Source organism: Heterodontus francisci, chromosome 38 (assembly GCF_036365525.1).
Source record: "Heterodontus francisci isolate sHetFra1 chromosome 38, sHetFra1.hap1, whole genome shotgun sequence".
Lineage (NCBI taxonomy): Eukaryota > Metazoa > Chordata > Chondrichthyes > Heterodontiformes > Heterodontidae > Heterodontus > Heterodontus francisci.
The window spans coordinates 30,615,179-30,634,340 of record NC_090408.1 but is presented as its reverse complement, the minus strand read 5'-3'; the positions used below and the strand labels follow the sequence as shown (position 1 = coordinate 30,634,340).

Here is a 19,162-nt window from a genome sequence, read left to right as displayed (position 1 = left end):
CCATATACACAAACGGACATGGTCAAACCAGCTAGTCACATGACTAACCTACTGAGCAACCTGAGTTTTTTGAATTTGTACAAACAGTTTGGGCAGAAAGATTGTTTTCTCCTGGACTGAGAAGGTCTCTCTCCTGTCTGCTCCCATCTCTTTCTCACAAGCCTCTGAATCCACTGAAGACACATGAACCCCAAGAGAGAAAAGTCTCCTACAGTGAACAAGTTTTAAGAAGAATACGTACAATCGGGTGTGTTTAAAATTAAACCCTGATACAGTAAGACCAGGTGAAGGCTGAAAGGGACCTCTAGACCCCTTTCTCACCTGGTCATAACAGCAGGTGAACTCTTAATGCATTTGAACAACTTTCATCTATCTTGCTATTTTAAGGCAGTATTGGCTCATTTATTTTAATTGGTTAAGCCAGTAGAAGATGATCACATGAAATCATTAAGTGGTTGTCCTCTTATATCATCAACAGTAATTTTCAGGCTCCAGTAACAATTTTAATCATTAACGTGCACAACGGGTTAGAAGCCAGGGTAAAGTTCCTTTCTAAGATCAGAAGAGCTTGCCTTACTGCACAGCATTATGCATCTCAGTCCCTGTTGGAGATTGCTAAGCGTGATGCTGAACTCTGCAATTCAACGCTATGCACTTGTGCCAAAAGGAATTGGATTGATAATCATTCTAGTTGGGTGTCTTACACTCAGCATAGAAAAAGATTTTCATGCTGTAAGCCTATGTTGGACTTAAGCCCAGGTCCCAGAAGTGAAATGACTGAGTTCAATTCCCTTACTTTTTAAAATGCTACCCATATTGCTGTTTTGACACAAGTATGTTGTTACAACTCAAAGATTTCTTTTGAAGGACTTTGGTTCAATAATGCATTGAGGAAGCTTCTCAAGCATTCTCTGTAACAGTGTTCTAATTGAAATGCTGTTTTACACAATGTCAATATATGCAAATCTTTGAACAAAAGCAACAGTGCTGGTTAGAAATGTAGAGAATGAGGGGTAGTTTGTTCATGCTGACCATAATGGGCTATGTGCTATCAGCATTCCATAGCTTCCACTACCCACTCCCCAAGATCTGCCCACTGGTCAATACTACTTGGTTGGCATAGGCTGAGGCTCATGAGGCAATATTACCGTCCTTTAACCTACTCGCATTGTACTGCTGCGTGTCTTTTCTCAAATGTTTTGATTCTGCCAACAGATTGAACTGATAGTCACTTGTGCTCTCCGGAACCTCCACTGCCTCCTGAGAACTATTTATGTTGTATGGAGCCAACCTTGAATCTAGCCTAAATAATTTAAGGTCAGTCACAAACCCCTTCTGCCCCCACCACATCAGTGCAACAAGAATTGTTCAACCTTTTATCATGTTTTTCTGTGCACAGGAGACACAGCGCATTACTTTTATACCGTTAAAATAATGTGGCAGAGTTACGAGTTCTGGTTGTCACATTGCTGTGTTTTCACCCTCTTCATTAATCAGTGTTAATGCAGTCTCTGTTCCAAAGCAATTTAACTTACACAACTTCAAGTATCTCTGAGCTGGATATACAGACCTTCTGTCTCAGGTAAAGTACAGAGATTCACTGGCATATTTTTTCTCAATTGCTTATGATTAGGGAAAGGGATTTGGTATGGTGCAATGTCCTGTGAATTTCTACACTTGTGCGTGGTGCATGTGCTGCTTGAGTTCTGCAGTTTTGCACAGAAAACTCCAAATGAAAACAAATCACTTGTAGCTGGTAATTCGTTGTATGATTGCACAAGAAAAAAAACCATTCATCAATAATTTGCAAGTTGACATACAAACGCACCCTCTCAAATCAAGGCTTGACTTGTCCTATTTCCTGAAGGACACTGCTCGCAGTCTACTCATCTGTTTTCAGACAAAGCACTGTTATTTTAGTGGCATGAATTGTTTTAATTACTTCATTTCATTCCCCCCGCCCCATTGTGTCCTCTGAAAGGCGGTGAATGTGGCTGGGCTACGGCAGCAGCTGGCTGACAGTAACTCTCAATTCTACACACAGGTGTCTGGGCAGTGAATTGTGAAGAACTATTTGGCCGTGGAGGGAATCACAACCAAGCGTGGTCCTGACATCCATGCATCCACATTTACCAGCGGGGTGAGGTTAGAGGATAGGAATCAGAAGCAGGAACCGTGGCAACTGTTCTCACTCCTTCATAACCTTCGCGTACTGGAGCCAACTGCAACACCCGATTTGGATCAATTTAATACAAACTGGCAATTGAACCTGGGACTTTCCTGGCTTGTATAAGCTTAATGCTACACAATATTGTGCCTTTATCCACACAGCCATCGGCAAAGAATCCTTTTACGAGGTTGTTTTGCCTACACAAGTATATGCTGCTCCAATTTCTGTAAAGTAGGCAAATTTATTCCACAAACTTGAATTGGTTGTGGTATGTCACTAGTTACCAAGAAAGCAATGAACCATTAGCAGACACACCTCAAACATCAACAAGTCATGGTGCCCTCGGTGTTAATGAATGGGCTCTATAATCCTGCATGATTCACTTAATTTAAGTGTCTGGATTTTGCTGAATAGTTTTAAAAAGCATAATATATATGAAGTACAAATCTGTTGGTATCAAAGTTCAGAGCAGATCTTACCAGTGGAAACAGGCCTGAAGTCGTTGACTCAGTGGTTCAAAATACTCAAGTTCATACAAGCTCAAACAGTAGCACTGCAGTCTAGAACCAAAAATCAAAAAAAAAACTCGTGATTTAACAAATCTTCCTACTGGTCATGCTAAAATGTCTTTGATAGTACACAATGCCTGTATATAAGTCTCTTTAGAGAAGTTAAACATAGAGCTGATTGTATTCTTGCCAAAAGTATTCCGAATGCACCACATTGTTTTTAATCATACTCAGAGAAAAGGCAATGCAGTTCATGTAAGGTAAACATTTAGAACAGTTTCTCAGGACTACCCACACAAGGCAGCATCATTAACACAGCAGATTAATAATTAGACAATTCTCATGTTGTGTCAGACTTGAATTTGCCATGTGAGTAGAAGTTTGGCCCACATGCTTGCAAATAGCTCCTAAGAAAGTTTCTCTCGCGCACTATCACTCCTCAATTCCACACAACAATAAATGCACAAAAACAAGCCACTTGGGTAGCTGTTGCTTTGGAATGTCGTACGATGCTCTTATTTTTGTTAAAACTCCTACTTAATATGCGGAAAATATTGACAGAACTTGCAATTTAAAGTTTTTTTTATAGGAATGCCAAAATGTATTTTGAAGAGACATTAATTTCCCAAAGCCCCCGCTGAAATTGATTTTTAGCGAAGAGGTTGGTTATCCTCCAACTTTATTTCAATGTACCAGCACTGAGACAGCAGCAAAGAGTCATTGGCACAAAATTTGCAGATTGACCAGGAAACAACAGATTGCAGAGCTCGGAGATGTAGAGAGGTCTGGGTGTCCTGGTGCATGAATCACAAAAGGTTAGTATGCAGGTACAGCACGTAATTAGGAAAGCTAATAGAATGTTTTCGTTTATCGCGAGGGGAATTGAATACAAAAAAGTAGGGAGGTTATACAGGGCATTGGTGAAACCACATCTGGAGTACTGTGTACAGTACTGGTCTCCTTATTTAAGGAAGGATGTAAGTGCATTGGAGGCAGTACAGAGAAGGTTTACTAGACTAATATCTGGAATGGGAAGGCTGTCTTACAAGGAGAGATTGGACAGGCTAGGCTTCTATCCGCTGGAATTCAGAAGAGTAAGAGGTGACTTGATTGAACCATATAAGATTCTGAGGGGTCTTGACAGGGTGGATGTGGAAAGGATGTTTCCCCTTGTGGGAGAATCTAGAACTAGGGGTCACTGTTTGAAAATAAGGAGTCGGCCATTTAAGACAGAGATGAGGAGAAATGTTTTCTCTCAGAGGGTCGAGAGTCTTTGGAATTCTCTTCCTCAAAAGACAGTGGAAGCAGAGTCTTTGAATATTTTTAAGGCAGAGGTATAGATTCATGATAAGCAAGGGGGTGGAAGGTTATCGGGGGTAGGTGGAAATTTGGAGTAATCAGTTCAGCCATGAACTTATTGAATGGTGGAGCAGGCTTGAAGGGCCAAGTGGCCTACTCCTGCTCCTAATTTGTGTGTTCGTATGTCCTCCAATGCTGCAACATGAGGGTGAGAAACAACTGGAGTGAGCATATAGCAACCTTCAAAGTCCTTTTGTCTAACATACTGCAAGTGCTTACATGAAGCAAGACATTTCTGAAGACCTCAACTGTTTCTTCAACAGTTGCAAAATGTTGCTGGAAAAGGTCCACTGACACCAAAATATTCACAAGAATGATGCGAAAATGCAGTCATCAAGGAAGTGGTGTTGCTTAAAACAAGCTCTATGGCAGGGACAAGGAACCATAGCAGCATTCCATAAACTGCAGAGAACAACCTGTTAGGAATGTGAATTGTGTCCGAATATAGACAAAAAGGCTACAATTCTGTACAGAGATGCCAAGGATGATTTCAACACACAATCAAACACTTGAAATTTTATTTAAAAGATTGAATATTATATATCTTTCCTGCTAACACAAAGGATGCTTTCTTGCAGAAGACTTGCACATTATAGTCAGGTGGGTTCAACCCTCCAGATGGCTCTCTTCTTCATCTTCCAACCTATGGCAGTGATTTTACACCATTTATATTGTTTCTAGCTGCACTACTGCAGAGACATCTGCATTCCATAATCCTCTACTCACTCTCAAACTCCATTCTGATGTCTTATGATCTCAAATTGTACAGAAATGGCATTGATGTTTTATGGATAGCCCGACATAAAAGAAACCATGCTATCAAAACAATGATATTTAGTCTTTTTTCAGTAGGAGAGACAGCACCCCACAGTATTGCCATCTTTGTCCTTTGGCTCAGTTCATGCATTTTCATTGATGTACGGGTCAGTGTGGTGAGGCAAGATTCAATGAGCTCAAACACAAATGCTCTGATAAAATGCACCTCAAAAGTTTGTTACTTTAGTTCAAGAAAAACTGTTTCAAATTAGTGGTAAGAATTAAGGACTTTTTCAAAAATCTGTTAATTATTTTTTGCTTCTCTGTTATAGATTAGATTAGATTAGAGATACAGCACTGAAACAGGCCCTTCGGCCCACCGAGTCTGTGCCGAACATCAACCACCCATTTATACTAATCCTACACTAATCCCATATTCCTACCACATCCCCACCTGTCCCTATATTTCCCTACCACCTACCTATACTAGTGACAATTTATAATGGCCAATTTACCTATCAACCTGCAAGTCTTTTGGCTTGTGGGAGGAAACCGGAGCGCCCGGAGAAAACCCACGCAGACACAGGGAGAACTTGCAAACTCCACACAGGCAGTACCCGGAATCGAACCCAGGTCCCTGGAGCTGTGAGGCTGCGGTGCTAACCACTGCGCCACTGTGCCGCCCTTAGGCTCCACAAGTACAAGCTGTAATTTTTAACCTAAGAGTTTAATGGCACGGTGATTTCTGTTTGTTTAGTCACCTGGAGCACATGACTATATTGTTTCCACTAGAAGGTTCATTGCTTACCCTGTTGAAAACATCTTAAATATTTTAATTTCGGAATATAAAATACTGTTACGAGCCCAAAGTGTTAACAGATACAATAGAGTCATAGGGAGATACAGCACTGAAACGGGCCCTTCGGCCCACCGAGTCTGTGCCGACCAACAACCACCCATTTATACTAATCCTACATTAATCCCATATTCCCTACCACAGCCCCACCATTCTCCTACCACCTACCTACACTAGGGACAATTTACAATGGCCAATTGACCTATCAACCTGCAAGCCTTTGGCTGTGGGAGGAAACCGGAGCACCCGGCGGAAACCCACGCGGTCACAGGGAGAACTTGCAAACTCCACACAATTGCAAACTCCACACAATACTGTGAATGAACAATAAATGAACATTAAATCAAAGGAAGGCTTGCACAACTGCCAGTGAGGTTTAAGACAACCAGTTAGGAGGTTCTAGATCCTCACAATTACACAGCATGGTGCAATATATTCATTTGAATTTGACCTATGTAAAGGTCTATTGAGCAACTGATGTAATTCAGAGTTCAGTTGTAGGCAAGAGACATCTAGATAGGATTGGAAATGAAGTGGTTACATTTGTGATGTAAGTAGAATATCACAGTTCTCTACAGAGGTGTTATATATAAGAAAAATTAGTCACATTCATGGAACCTAAAACCGCCTAACAGCCTCTCAAACACAACTCTCACAATCAATGTCACAGCTTGTCGGATAGATGCATGGTGAAGCTAATGGTTTGGTCGGCAGATTCTTCATAGACTTATTGTCAAACCCCACCTGCCAAGACTGAGGCATACATTATTTCACCACATGAACATTAAAACTTGAAAAATTTCAATCTCTGACTGGAAGGACATTTGCATAGTACCAGACAATGTGGAAACAAAGGGGGCCGATCCCTGTTCCTCTAATACACAGAAGTGCTCAGACCAGTTTTAGTCGCATGACTGACTGGCTGATGCAGAGTTTTTGAACTCCCAACAAACAATTTGAACTGAGACAAAGCCGTGTGCTCATGGAGTAAAGACATCTCCTGGAACTGAGAACATCTTTCCTGTCTGCCTGCCTTCATCTCTTCCCATGGAACTGAATCTTGTGAAAACACATGAAACTCAAAGAGAGAAAGATTTGCCACGTTAACCAAGTTTTATGAAGATTACTGGGCCCCAACGAAACACAAGACTGTATCTTCAATCAAGGACTACAGTGAGCTCAAGAAACAGCAACACGATATTGCCTCAAAGTGTTCTACTTATCTTTTCTTCTGCTCTTTTCTGTCCCTATTTTGCACATTTATATCGCGTGTGCATGCTGGCATGAGTGCGTCTTATATCCATAAGAGTGAACCATAATAGCGTTTAAGTTTAAGGTCTAATAAATTTAATCTTTCTGCTTTCAACCAAAGAAAACTTGTTTGTGCTCAGTTCTTTGCCTTATAATTGGAAATTGTGAACCAGGATTCACACAAAGGGGAGCTCAAAACACAGTGTGTTTACAAATTAAACCCTGTTACAATAAGACCAGGTAAAGATAGAAAAAGACCCCAAGATATTGCTCACCTGGTCGTAAAACTCATGAAATCCTTGTTAAATAATATATAATTTTCTAACAGGAAAGAAAGCAGCTGAGAACTTTCTATTGTAACTAACTCATCTGAAAACTTTATCCAAATGAAATTGAAAACCATTACCACGTACTTTTGCTCACATTTGTCCATTTTACAGAAAGCTTTTCAAAAGGCACTCTTAATACTCCTTGTCTGGTCAGGGTAAGACAGTTCCACTGCAGACCACTAAATCAGCCAAATCAGATCATTCCTTGTAAATTGTTGGTGCATAAATAAATGTAGATCCCCATTTCTTGTGCACAACTCTCAACAACAATGAAATGAATCTTCATTCTAATGAGAGAGAAAAACAAACGCTAGGCATTTTTGTGCCAACCAAGAGTCTCAACACAGACTTGTTTTTATAATTTAATGCATTGGCCTCCTTACCCTGCCATTCCTGAACCGCAAGGTCAGTATTTTAGGCCTTTGTGAACTGCATAGGCACCTACCAGAGCCTCAAGGCGCACATATAAAATTCAAATTCACATTTACATTAGTTTACGTATACATTAGTTTCTGACATGAACAGACCTTTGTGATCTGCTTTATTTGTCGAATGAGACAGAAGAAAATCTCTGAATCCAGAAAACTCAAATAGGACAATCCAGCGAATAGGAACTATCAGTACATCAAGATTCAGTTGTCTAGATTTTGAGGGCCAGATTTCCATGGTCTGGGGCTTTACATGGCCCACAGATTAACTGACCCACTGGATATTAGTCTCCCACTTCCAGTATTCTGATCATCTTCCAAAACAATGCTTATGCATCTTTACTGGCAGGCAAGCAATTGTATATATATTTCCCGACAGGTTTATACTTCCAATGGTTTGATGAAAGCCTTTAACTACAGATCAAAACCGTATTAAGTAATTAGAGTCATATGACTGAATTTTACAGGCCCTCCAACATCAGGGGTTGTGGCAGGGGGCCCAGAAAATCCTTCTGGGAGAGGCCCGCCATGACCCCCAATGCCGGGAAGGCTCTGGCGCATTTTACCTCTGTCGCGTGACACTGGTGGGGAGGGTGGAGGAGTGGAATTTTCAGGTTGGGGGTGGAGGGTGACGGCAGAATCCTACGCGATTGATGGGGGGGATGCTGGGAAGGGGTTAAAGGGTAAAGTGGTGAATGTTTGGGGGGGAAAGGTCGGAATCTAATTTTAAATTTTTTTTGTCTGGATAGGGCTATTCAGATATAGCATTCTCATGGGGATTGGGGCGGTGGTGGGAGAGGGGATTTGAACTGATAATAAATTATAAACTTTAATGTTTTCACACCTGTCCCTTTAAAAATTTAAATGAAACTGCAAGGCTCGAAGCCTTTGAAAATAGGCGCCAGCGCTTACGCGGTGCTGCTGGACGCCATTGCCGGGGACGGAACGGCCACCCCCTCTCTGTCATCAGGGGCAGCTGTTCTGTCCCCTCCGTTTAAATGAGCCCCTGCGTGAAGTATTGCAGAGGCTCAGCGGCGCACAAGTCGTGAGTGCACCAGGCCTTCTGAGAACGGCAGCGAGCTTATAAAATCCAGCCCATAGAGTCATTTAGGGCAGAAACAGAGGCCATTCAGCCCATCAAGTGCCAGCTCTCCGCAGAGCATTTTAAGTCAGTCCCACTCCCCCACTCGATCCCCGTAGCCCTGCAAGTTTATTTCCTTCATTTTCCCATCTAATTTCCTTTTGAATTCACTGATTGTCTCTGTTTCCACCACCTCATGGGCAACGAGTTCTATATCACTACTACTCGCTGTATAAAATGTTCTTCCTCATATACCCCCCGCATCACTTGCCCAAAACCTTCCAACTCTGTCCCCTGGTCCTTGTACCATCAGTTAATGGGATCAGTTTTTCTTTTTCTTTAAAGCCTGTTATAATCTTGTACACTTCTATCAAATCTCCCTTCAATCTCCATTGCTCCAGGGAGAACAACCCCAGCTTTTCCAACCTAACCTTATAACTAAAATCCCCCATCCCTGGAACCATTCTGGTAAATCTCCTCTGCACCCTCTCAAGGACCCTCACATCTTCCTGAAGTGTGGTGACCAAAACTGGATGCAATACTCCAGTTGGGGCCTAACCAGAGCTTTATAAAGGTTCAGCATAGCTTCCCTGCTTTTGTACTCGATGTGTCTATTTATGAAGCCCAACAACCCATATGCTTTGCTAAACATTCTTTCAATATGTCCTGCCACCTTCAAAGATTGATGTACATGCACCCCAGGACCCTCTGTTTTTGCACACTCTTTAGAACTACGTTATTAAGTCTATATTGCCTCACTCTATTCTTTCTGCCTAAATGCATCATTCACACTTATCAGTATTAAATTCCATCAGCCACCTGTCTGTCCATTCTGCTAGCCTATCTATGTCTTGTTGCAGGCAGTTTGTATCATCCTCATTGTTTGCCATTCCTCCAAGTTTGGGATCATTGGCAAATTTTGAAATTCTACTCTGTATTCCAAGATCCAAATCATTTATATATAGCAAAAAAACAAGTAGTCCTAGCACTGACCATTAGGAAACACCATTATCTACCATCCTCCAGTCTGAAAAACAATCATTTACCACGACTCGCTGTTTTCTGTTCTTAAGCCAATTTTTTTTTATCCAATTGGACACTGATCCTCCTATTCCATGAACCTCAATTTTATTAAGCAGCCTTTTATGTGGTACTTTATCAAACGCTTTCTTAAAATCCATATAAACAACACCCACCGCTTTCCCTTCATCAACCCTTTCTGTTACTTCATCAAAAAATTCAATTAGATTAGTCAAGCATGATCTGCCTTTTACAAATCCATGCTGCCTCTCCTTAATTAACTCAAACCTCTTCATGTGTCTATTGATCTTTTGCCTGATTATTGTTTCTAAAACCTTATCCACCACTGATGTTAAACTAATTGGCTTGTAGTTGCTAGGACTGTTCTTACACCCTTTCTTGAATAAGTGTGTCACATTTGCCAGTCTCCACTCCTCTGGCACCTCCTCATATCTAAGGAAGATTGGAAGATTATGGCAACCTTTCCACTATCTCTACCCCCACTTTCTTTAGCAACCTGCGATGCAAGCCATCCAGACCAGGTGACTTATCTACCTAAGCATAGCCAGCCTTTCAGTGCCTCCTCCTTCTCAATTTTCACCCTATCCTTTGCTTCTACTCTCTCCACATCTACCGATATTTTGTACGATTCCTCTTCCTTAGTAAACACCTTTACAAAGTATTCATTAAGTATTCTATCCTTGTCCTGTACCTCTAAGCATATATTATACCCTCTTTGTCCTTCACAAGCCCCCCTCCACCTCTTACTACTTGATTACTATTAATTATGCCGGTAGGAGATTTTTGGGTTCCCTTTTATGTTGATTGCAATTCTGTTCTCATTATCTCTCTTTGCTAGTCATTTTGACCTCGTCATCTCCCCTCTCAACTTATTGTGTTTGGCCTGGTGCTCACTTGAAGAATTCACCTGACATGCATCATACACCCTCTTTTTTTATTTCATCATAATCTCTATCTCCCTCGTCATCCAAGAAGCCCTGTTTTTGGTGTTGTCCTTGTTGGAATCTACCCAGCCTGTATCTGAAGCATCTGTTCCTTAAAGATAACCCATTGTTCCATTACAGTTTTCCCTGCCAGTCTTTGGTTTCATTTTATCCTGGCTAGATCCCTTCTCATCGCATTGACATTAGCCCTCTTCCAATCTAGCCATTCCTTATGTCGTTCCTTGCTTTTCTGCACTACGAGTCTAAAACTTATGATACGATGATCATTCTTGCCCAAGTGCTCCCCCACAGCCACTTGGTCCACTTGGCTCACCTCACTTCCCAGCACCAGATCCAGCAATGTCACCTTTCTAATTGGGCCGAGAACATACTAATCAAGGAAGTTCTCCTGATTGCATTTCAGAAATTCCTCCCCCTTCTTTCCCTTTAACATTGTCCCAATCGATATTCGGGTAATTAAAGTCTCCCAATATCACCACTATACAGTTCTTGCACATCTGTGATTTCCCTGCAAATTTGCTTCTCTCTCCCTCACTATTTGGAGGCCTACAGAATAACCCTATTAACATGATCATACCCTTTCTGCTTCTCAACTCTAACCAAATGGATTCTGTCCTTGCCCCCTCAAGAGAACATTCCCTTTCCAACACTCCGAAGTCTTCCCTAATCAGTACTGCCACCCCACCTCCCTTTTTTCCTTCTCTATCTTTTCTGAATACTTTATATCCTTGTATATTAAGAGTCCAATCCTCACCATTTTAAGCTACATTTTTGTTATTGCCACTATATCATATTCTCATCCTGCTATTTGTGCTTGTGACTCACTAACCTCATTCACCACTCTTCGTGCGTTTACTTCTATGCATTGTAATCTTGTCTTTGCATTCTTGGTAGCCCTGCTCAGTCTGTTCCTATCTAATATGGAACGACTCCCTTCTCTAGCACTGTCCAACACACTCACGTTATGCACCTTATTCCTCTTTTCTGCTTCTTTATGCTGGTGCCCATCCCCCCTGCTAATTTAGGTTAAACCTTCTCCAGCCACACTAGTGAACCTCCATGTGAGGAAATTGGTCCCAGTCCTGTTGAGGTGCAACCCAGCCCTTCTGAATAGGTGCCTTCTGCCCCAATGGTCCCAATGCTCCAAGAATCTGAAGCCCTCCCCCCTGCACCATGCCTCAAGGCACACATTGATCCTCCCAATCTACCTATTTCTACTCTCACTACTGCGTGGCGCTGGGAGTAATCCAGAGGTTACCAACTTCGAGATCCTACTCTCAAACCTCCTCCCTAGCTCCTGAAAATTTGACCCTAGGGCCTCAATACCTGCCCTTACTATGCCATTGGTATCAACGTGTACCACAACTTCTGGCTCACTCCCTTCCCCCTGCAGAATATCCTGCACCCTCTCCATGATGTCCTTTATCCTGGCACCAGGGAGGCAATACACCATGCGGGACTGAAGATGACGGTTAAGAAATGCCTGTCTATTCCCATGTCTATGGAATCTCCTACAACAACTGCATTTCTACACTTTGCTGTTCCCTCCTGTACAGTCCCTTGCCCCCTGGTGCCATGGTCTGGACTGCACTTCTTTGGGGTATTGTCACTGCCGATAGTCTCCAATGCTGAGTAACTGTATGAGAGTGGGACACACCCCCCCAAAGACTCCCACGCCTCTTGCCTCTTCCTAGTCTTCCGGACGGCTACCCAGCTAGTATCCTGAATTCTTACTGCCTGTGGGATGACCAGCTCCTTGAAGTTCTTCCACAAACTTTACTCACAGCAACAAAGAAACATGTTCTGAAAGTCAAGAAGTGCAACACTCTGAAACTTTTTCAATCATAACCGGGGCATTTTGTTACAATGCAGAATCCTGCAGTCACAAAATTATACCTGCGGCACAGCTAGAAATCAGCTATACTCTGAATACTCTGTAATCAAGCAGAGTCAGCATGGTTTTATGAAAGTGAAATCGTGTTTGACAAATTTGCTCGAGTTGTTTGAGGATGCAGCAAAAATGGTGGATAAAGGAGAACCAGTAGATGGACTTCCAAAAGGCATTTGATAATGTGCCACATAAAAGGTTACTACACAAGATAAGAGCTTATGGTATTGGGGGTAATACATTAGCATGGATAGAGGATTGGTTAACTAACAGAAAACAGAGAGTCGGGATAAATGGGCATTTTCAGGTTGCCAAACTATAACTAGTGGAGTGCCACAGGGATCAGTGCTGGGGCCTCAACTATGATCTAAATTAATGACTTGGATGAAGGGACCGAGTGTATTGTGGCTAAACTTGCGGATGATACAAAGATAGGTAGGAAAGCAAGTTGCGAGAAGGACACAAAGAATCTGCAGAGAGATAGATTTGGAAGATGGAGTATAATGTGGGAAAATGTGAGGTTGTCCACTTTGGTGGGAAGAACAGGAAAGCAGAATACTATTTAAACGAAGAGAGATTGCAGAATGCTGCGGTACAGAGGGATTTGCGTGTCCTCATGCATGAATCACAAAAAGTTAGCATGCAGGTACAGCAAGTAATTAGGAAGGCAAATGGAAAGTTGGCATTTATTGCAAAGGGGATGGAGTATAAAAGGAGGTAAGTCTTGCTACAACTGTAGGGTATAGGTGAGACCGCACCTAGATTACTGCGTACAGCTTTGGTCTCCTTACTTCAGGAGGGATCTAATTGCATTGGAAACAGTTCAGAAAAGGTTCACAAGGCTTAATCCTGGGATTAAAGGGTTGTCTTATGAGGAAAGGTTGAGCAGGTTGAGCCTATACTCATTGGAGTTTAGAAGAATGCGAGGTGATCTTATTGAAGCGTAAGATTCTGAAAGGGCTTGACAAGGTAGATGCTGAGAGGATGTTTTGCCTCATGGGGGAAATCTAGAACTAGGGGGCACAGTTTCAAAATAAGGGGGTCTTCCTTTTAAGACATCGATGAGGAGGAATTTCTTCTCTTAGAGGGTCGGTAATCTTTGGAATTCTCTTCCCCAGAGAGCAGTGGAGGCTGGGTCATTGAATATATTCAAGGCTGAGTTAGACAATTTTTGATCAACAAGGGAGTCAAGAGTTATGGGGGGCAGGCAGGAAAATGGTGTTAAGGCCACAATCAGATCAGTCATAATCTTATTGAATGGCACAGCAGGCTCAAGGGGCCAAATGGCCTACTCCTGCTCCTATTTCCTAAACCAATGACCCAGGGCCATTTTCATAAGATCAATCAGAATCCAAATTTGGCATACGTGGGATGGAACCCAATGTTTTTCTTTATTTGCCAGTATTCTCTCCCCAAGGCTGGACTACAGGTGGAATATGGTTCCATGGGTACTTGCAATCCCTCACTACATTACAGAAGTGACGACTCTTTATATGAGGGACTGCACAGTATTGACAGCCTGTTCAATTATGGAGCGCTGAAGAGAAAAATCAGCCAAATATACTACCTCAATCTAAGAATGAATGGCAAAATAAGTGAGGTCACCTAATTCAGCACAGACTAGAGTGCTCCTTCCTCTAAATACTTTACGAGAAGGTGTGAATAATAAGGTAACATGGCAATAATCCAAGCTTCAATATAAATGAGCTGGAAGTCCCTCCTTGACGTTTTTTGAGGAAGTGATATCCCAAGTGGATTGTGGAAAGTCCTGACATGCTGTACCTTGACTTCCAAAAGTTTGGACAAAGTTACAAAGAGACAGGGAAATTTAAACCTAGGACAATGAGTCTGACTTATGGGGAAAAAATGGTGGAGCTTGGGCCTTTCAGCCTTGAAGAGAGACAATGTAGAAATGATCTTCATGGAGGAATATAGGTAATAGATTGTATAGAAAAACTAATCTAGAACATCACATTAAACCACAGCAGAAGAAAGGAATACAGGTTCAAAATGGCAAAAAGCAATGTTATGACTTATGTCAGACAGTTCTTCATACAAAGAGTGATCAACACATGGAATGGAATTCTTGGAGATTAGTAGAGGAAAGAAAAAGCCCAGAATCTTTTAAGAAACAACTGAATATCCAGGTGGGGCAACTGTAGGGCTTTTCTGGAAGGGTGGGTCAGCCAAATAGTGTTCCTCATGTGTATATTCTATTTTGTAATCAGTGCTGGAAGCTGTGCAGTTTCTGGTCTATGTACCTTAGTACCAAACCACAGAATGTTAACATCCATCAGTGAGCTCTGACCTTTTTTGGTCGTGTGGGGTGGTGATGGTGGGTGGGAAATGGGTGTTGGTTCCTATTCCCTCGTGTGAACTGCAATCACATCTTGACAGTTTTAGATTTAGTGGCACGGAAAGAAACAACGATCGATTTGTATTCAATACAGCAAATGTTCCACATGAAGGCTTGAAAAAGGAAATGGATTTAAATTGTATATTTAGTATTTTATTTAAGTGAATACCAGAGATTTCAACCGTAAAATTGTAGGGTGAGACAATTTCATATTTTACAGGCAAACCACTTCTCAATTGCAAAATTAATTACTAATATCTTTAATGGACTGAGGGGTGTGTCACTGTATCATGGCTCTATCACTTTGCTCAACTTGCCCAAGTCAGAAAGAGTATTTTTTAATATTACTAGACAGAGGCCAAACGACTGCAAATCAATTTTGTGCTGCACAAAGTAAGCATATCACAGATTATGACACAATTAAGTAGTATCTTTGCATCAACTCACCCACCATGTTGAAATATGAAATGATCTGCGTTTCCAATAAATTAAATTCTCACCTTACTATGGCAGTTTCCTTGCACCTGAGCAAAAGCATCATGATTACAATTCTTTTTTAATGCATTCCGGGAACAAGAAAGATATTTCATGTACTCCACGTTTAATTTTAATTTTTCTCTAGGTTAATATTTCAACAGAACATAAATTCAGAAGATATGCAATGGAGAAATTAATTTGCTCTTCACTGGGACTGATTTCAGACATAGATTAATGGCCCCTCTCCAGTTGTGTTGCTGATTTTGAATTTCATGTACATCTTGCACAGACTCACATAGAACAGTTTACAGAGCTATTTTAATAATGATTATGATAGCTCTTTCTGCAGACACCCTGTAGACTGGTTACCTGAAATTAAAGGGCAGCAATCACAGAGAATTGTTCTAACTATGACAGAAATGGAATAAAGAAGCCGAGGAGAGATTTGATACTTTTCCAAATAAAAGAACTTAGCAGAAAGCAACCAAATTACAAGCTGAACCACAGCAGGCAGCCCAGTAAGGCTGGTACAAGAAAAATGTGTTAAGTCACAAAATGGTTGGACAACGACTGCATATTCGCAATTTGTCACATGCCCAGTTCCCAATTTCAGCTGACAGACAAAGAGAGGAAGTGAATGCAGGTTAGTCTCTTCCCTATAAGGAAAGAAAATTGGCAGGTAGGCAGCCCTCAGATCAATAATGACTCTCGGAGTGTTTAAGCGTGTGAGTAGATCACCTTCTGGTCCTTTGACTGGGAAATGTTACATGGGTAGGAGGGCTATAATTTCAAGAAGCTCATGGCACAGGGACAGAAAGACCAAGATTCCAGCTTAAACCTTAAAGATAGTGGAGAAATAAATATAAATTATGAAGTTTTTTTCATAAATGCATAGAAGCATATTAAAGGCTTTGGAAAAAATCCAGTTGTCCCTTTAATGTTGCTGTAGATTTTTTTAAATGTATAGTGACATGATAAGTAATTCTCTTGGGAACATCACTGCTTTATGTACTCTGGTTAATCTCTATTCTAGGCCATTAATTTACCAGCCTTCCTTGGCATTTCTCCACAGCTAAGGACTTAATTGGTACTTGCTGGCTGTGTTGCACATTTGCCCAACTCCGTGACAGTGTTCGGCTCAATCAGCACCCACACAGAGTGACAACAGACCTCTTCCCACTGCAAGCACAGAGCTCCACACCACAGCAGCTCATTTTTAAAGTTAGGACAGCACGAGATGGACTATCTGCTTTTCTCCCAACATTAAAGTTCAAAAGATCGCACAGCCCTCTGGACATTTTTAAATTGCAGCTTCACACTAAGATAAAGTTATACCAAAGCCGGTATGAAGGTTAAGTGGGATGAGATGCCCTCAACACCTACAGGATATTGCTACTTTTCATGTCACATTTATGTGAAGATGGCAGTACAACTGTACCTTCTGTCTCCTTGAGTCATACCAGACCCTTGACAGTGGGCTTATGGCCCAATTTACGAGATCTTCAGTACAAACTTAAATGACTAAAAAGAATGTAGAAAATATATCAACGAACTCGCAATGCAGGAGTTATTTTGAATTGCTTGTAGCTGTTTTACTAGATGGAGTTCATCACTAGCATAATGTACTGTGATTATTTACCAAATTGAGATGTCCAGAACCTTTTTTCCCCTAGTGTGCATTAGTTGGTGTTATCACACAAAATTGCAGTCTGCACCTTGAGGGATTACATCATTTTAATCAATTTGAACTGCTCACAGCTGAGCTTCACACTGAATCAGGCTCAATTAGAAGGTGACCCAGCTCTGCCCCACAATTGTGAATCAGAACCGGCTTCATCAAATGCATCTGTTGTTTCTTTCCTAACCAGTTATCGAGAGACAGCCCCCTCCCCACCCAACAGAAAGTCTCTCAATTCAGAGTCAGAACCAGGCATGTTCCAATACGAATGACAACATCTTTTTGTTATCTAATCAGCCTAAGTACTGAGAGTGCCTTCAATGTTCGGAATCAAATAATCTTATACAAAATAATTGAATTGGAGATCAATAGAAGCTGAACATACTCTGTCAAATTATTTGCATGTGCAGAATCCATCCACTTCAGACTGAGGAAGCCATTCAGTCTTATAACCTTTGCCTTTTTATAGTACCAATATCATACATAGGGTAGCGAAGATCCTGGTAAAATAGCACGCATTATTTTTGAATTGAAATGTTGCACCATTGACCCCTGTTGCCATGGTATCACATTCATTTTACTCTGAAGTGCCCCCCTCCCCATCCTCACAGTAAGAGGCCTGATGACATTGAATTAGAAGACGATACTTTCATCTATAAAATCCAGTTCAGTCGACGAGAATGAAAATCTCTGCTGGAAGGGTTCTTTTTTAATAAGTTTGGACATAGTCCACTCCCAAAACTTAGTAGCAGTGCATCCATACTTGACCAAAGAAGGCTATCTGATAAAGGCAAGTGGGAAAAAAAACCATATTGTTGCAGTGCACAGTACTATTCTGAGAATACAGCCTATTGTTGGAACAGTACAGAAGGATCTACATTAGTAGCTGCCATGCTGTACTTGACCAAAAAGCGTGCTTAATGCTGATAATGGGTGTGCAGCACGAACAACTGAGCACCAAGATCCCTTGAGGAGCACAAATTTCAGCAAAAGTAAAACCTCTTCATGTGATGTGATACAAAGCCCTAATGAAATATACAGTTTGTGGCAAAAATCAGCAGAGGGAGTGAAAAACACACAAATTCGAAGGGCTCATTTGGTGCTTAGAACAGAGCTAAAATGTGCCAGTGGTGCTGAACTACACAGCATGTCTGTAGTTGTTGAGCATACACAGACAAGGTTGCAGATGAAAAACATAAGTGAGTTGTTACGACCAAGTGAGAAAAGGGTCTAGGGTTCCCTTTCAGCCTTCACCTGGTCTTACCGTAACAGGGTTTAATTTGAAACACACCTTGTTTTTAGCTTCCCCTTTGGTAAATCTTTGTTCACTGCTTTCCAATTGTAAGGCAAAGAAACCAGCCAAACAGGTTTTCTTAGGTTAAAAGAAAAGTTGAAATTTATTAAACTCTAATTTGGTTAACGCCTATGGATACGCAGCACGCCCACACTAGAATGCATACATGATACACACATGCAGATAGAGATGGAAAAGCAGAAGAAATAAAGTGGAAAAGTTTGAGGCAATATCTGAAGATGGTTTTGGTTACTGTTCTTCGAGCTCGCTGTAGAGTCCTTGATTGTAGGTAGATCTTGCTTTTCATTGGGGCCCACTATTCTTCTTAAACCTTGTTCGATGTAGGAGACTTTTCTCTCTTGTATTTCATGTCTTCAGTGGATTTGGAGTTCCATGAGGAAGAGATGGGAATAGACAGGAGAAGCGGTGGTGAACCAGACAGGAGAGGTTTTTACAGTCCAGAAGAAAACAGTCTCTCTCTCTCAAAACTGTCTGTGCAATTCAAAAAAACTCAGGTTGCCCAGCAGCTTAGTCATGTGACTAGCTGGTTTGACCAGGTCCGTTTGTGGATTCAGCCACATTGGCAGTCATCTTGGAATGTGAGCTTCCTCACCTTCAATGTCTGCTGATCAAAGTCCATTGGGGGTTGAATGTGTCAGGGAATGGTCCTTGGTCTCCACAAGCACTGTCTGTTAGTATGTAAATGTTTTTTTCCAGCTACGGCTGATCTGTTTAACAAGACATT

The 19,162-nt window shown here is 41.4% G+C and overlaps 1 protein-coding gene across 10 annotated transcripts in view; it reads right to left on the bottom strand.

Moving 5' to 3' along the window:
• Positions 1-19,162, bottom strand: part of sema6d (semaphorin 6D) — a 259,908-nt gene that overhangs the window by 189,029 nt on the left and 51,717 nt on the right. For 8 of the 10 annotated variants that reach the window (XM_068018004.1, XM_068018001.1, XM_068018015.1 and 5 more), the window contains exon 3: positions 2,650-2,730. The exons of the other annotated variants lie outside the window; for them this stretch is intronic. The gene's annotated coding sequence lies outside the window, so the exon portion shown is untranslated. The remainder of the gene's footprint in view (positions 1-2,649; positions 2,731-19,162) is intronic. 10 annotated transcript variants of the gene reach the window in all.